The 2,500-nt window shown below is 34.0% G+C and overlaps 1 protein-coding gene across 3 annotated transcripts in view; it reads left to right on the top strand.

Moving 5' to 3' along the window:
* ZFHX4 (zinc finger homeobox 4) overlaps positions 1-2,500 on the top strand; it is a 233,934-nt gene that overhangs the window by 23,442 nt on the left and 207,992 nt on the right. The window lies entirely within an intron of this gene.

Here is a 2,500-nt window from a genome sequence, read left to right as displayed (position 1 = left end):
TTTAAACTAAATGGTCGTCTTCATGGTCTTTTCACTGGTATTTGTAAAAATTTTAGGGTAAATTTCGTAAATGAATAGCACTGATAAAAGGAGAATCTCATCTGACATTGATGACACTGAAATCACATAGTATTATATTCAGTGTCACTGTACTATTGATCTAAATAACTTTTTTTAAGTACAAACTAAAATTATTTCATCATAATATTCCAGTAAACATTGCCATAGTCACAGTCCAGAGATATAAAATTTTAAAAGGCAGGTAATAAGTTGCTAGCTCTGTCATTAACTCAGGTAAGTTTTGTTGTGTTGCTTGTTGAAAGACATATGAATTTGACTGTGTGGAAGATTTATTGCATATCTGACTTGGTTTCTGATTCATGTGCAGTTTGTTGAGAAGAAATTGATAGAGCATTTTGTATGAAATTGTATATGTGTGTGTGTAGGGAACTATAACTGAATGTGTATCAACACATTGCTTTGACCTGAGATATACTCTTTAGTGTAGTTTTCACATTTTTTTTACATAGAAATAATGATGACACATTGCAGTGTCCATTTAGCACCTGATCAAAATTATTAATTATACATTACATAGAAATAACTTGAGTACATTCAACAGATGCATTATAATTCTGACAAGTGGTAGTGGAGTCTGAGAACAGTTGTAGGGGTGTAGGGGCATAGGTAGAGCAAAAATCAGATAGTCATAAGGCAGCTCAGAAGCACTTTTGGAAAGTTATAAAAAGTATTTGGGAACTTTCCCCACTTTTTTATAATGAAAGTGTGTCTTCTGCATATCACTTTAGGTTATCATATAGTAAAGAAAAAAATATCCTGGGCTCTAGAGTTTTGTTTCTTTGTTTTTATTTATTAGTAGTGATTTAGCAGTGTTTTATATTATAAGATTCCAAAGGTGTAATATGTCACTCATATGTGATGTGTGTAAGTTACCACACACCCTCATGACAGTTCTGTGCTCCTCTCCCCATTCCTGAACTTCAGTCTTGGATAATTAATTTGTTTTGTTTGCTATTTTGATTCCATTCTAAACTTCTAGTATCTTCCTGATTTCCCCATTTTCTTTAGTTCAGCAGTGGATTATTTTTTGGACTTTTTGGCTGCCTTCAGTATGTATATATTGCACAAAACTGTTAAATGCAAAGGTAAACATGAATGTTTGTAGCCTAATTTGGAAAGTATTAGATTTTTATGCTTACGGTTAACAAATTAGTTCAGAGGGTTTCAAAAGCCACATGCATGACATGAAGATAATTAACCTGAAGCTCATCAGTGATTAAAATTACACACTAGGCTTTGTGATGTTTGATTCTTGTACAATTAGAATGTCATTTTAACCACTGAAGATACCAAAACGAATTTTGATTTCATTTTCAATTTCTGTAGATCTTTTGATGTCTTCTAAACTGATCATTTCCTCTCTGGTTTAGCTGACAAGATTAAGTTTGATTACAGTGAAGAGAATATTAAGAAGTTATTTTTCATACTTACTATGACATTTATCTTCAATGAAGTCTTCTATATGATATTTTCTTTCTTATTTTTAAAATATTTATTTATTTATTTATTGGGTAAAGACAGGAATTGAGAGAGGGGAGACAGACAGAGGAAGAGACAGAGAGACACCTGCAGTTCTGCTTCACAACTCCTGAAGATTTTCACCTACAGGTGGGGACCAGGGGCTTGAACCTGGGTCCTTGCACACTGTAATATGTGTGCATAATCAGGTGTGTCACTGCTTGGCTCCTCTACATGATCTTTTAAAAAGGGATTTCTAAATTATTTAGTAACATTTGTATGTGCAGAATTTTGTGTTTTTTCCTTAGTTCTTTGCCACTGTGATGGCTATGCAATACAGAGAGTGTAGATGTGGAAGAGGCATCCTGAGTGAGCCAATGAATGTCTGTCTTTCTCTAGGTAATATATAATGCAGTACAACAATGCCAGTTTTTCTTGTTTCAGATGTTGTAAAGATACACGAAAGTGCTTTTAAATTAAGGGCTATTTGCCTTAAAGTTTAGTGCATTTAATTTTAAAGTTTGAAAGAAAGTTGCTCAACTGTTTGATAAAATCAAGACAGCATCTCTGTCATAAGATAAAAATAAACACAAAAGTTTCAGAACACTCAGCTGTTGTGTACAGAGCTATCATTCTGCAAACTGAGACTTCTGCAAAGACTCAGAAAAGTTTCAGCTGTAATCAAGGTGTAATAATAGAAGGTGAGATCTGCAGGCACACAGACAGAATGGAGATACATAAACATACATCTTCGTTTACAACACACACACACACACACACACACACACACACACACACACACACACACACACACACAGCATTTTTACTAATATATGCACAAGTTTCCCCCAGGTAACTTACCCTGCTGCCGGAAACTTATATTACTATATAGACTATATCTTGTTCTTAACAAAGAAAGTTTATGGTATAAGATGTCCACCTATGGGGAGGTAGGAGACCT

Source organism: Erinaceus europaeus, chromosome 1 (genome assembly GCF_950295315.1).
Source record: "Erinaceus europaeus chromosome 1, mEriEur2.1, whole genome shotgun sequence".
In the NCBI taxonomy this organism is placed as follows: Eukaryota; Metazoa; Chordata; class Mammalia; order Eulipotyphla; family Erinaceidae; genus Erinaceus; species Erinaceus europaeus.
This window is presented reverse-complemented; position numbering and strand designations above follow the sequence as displayed.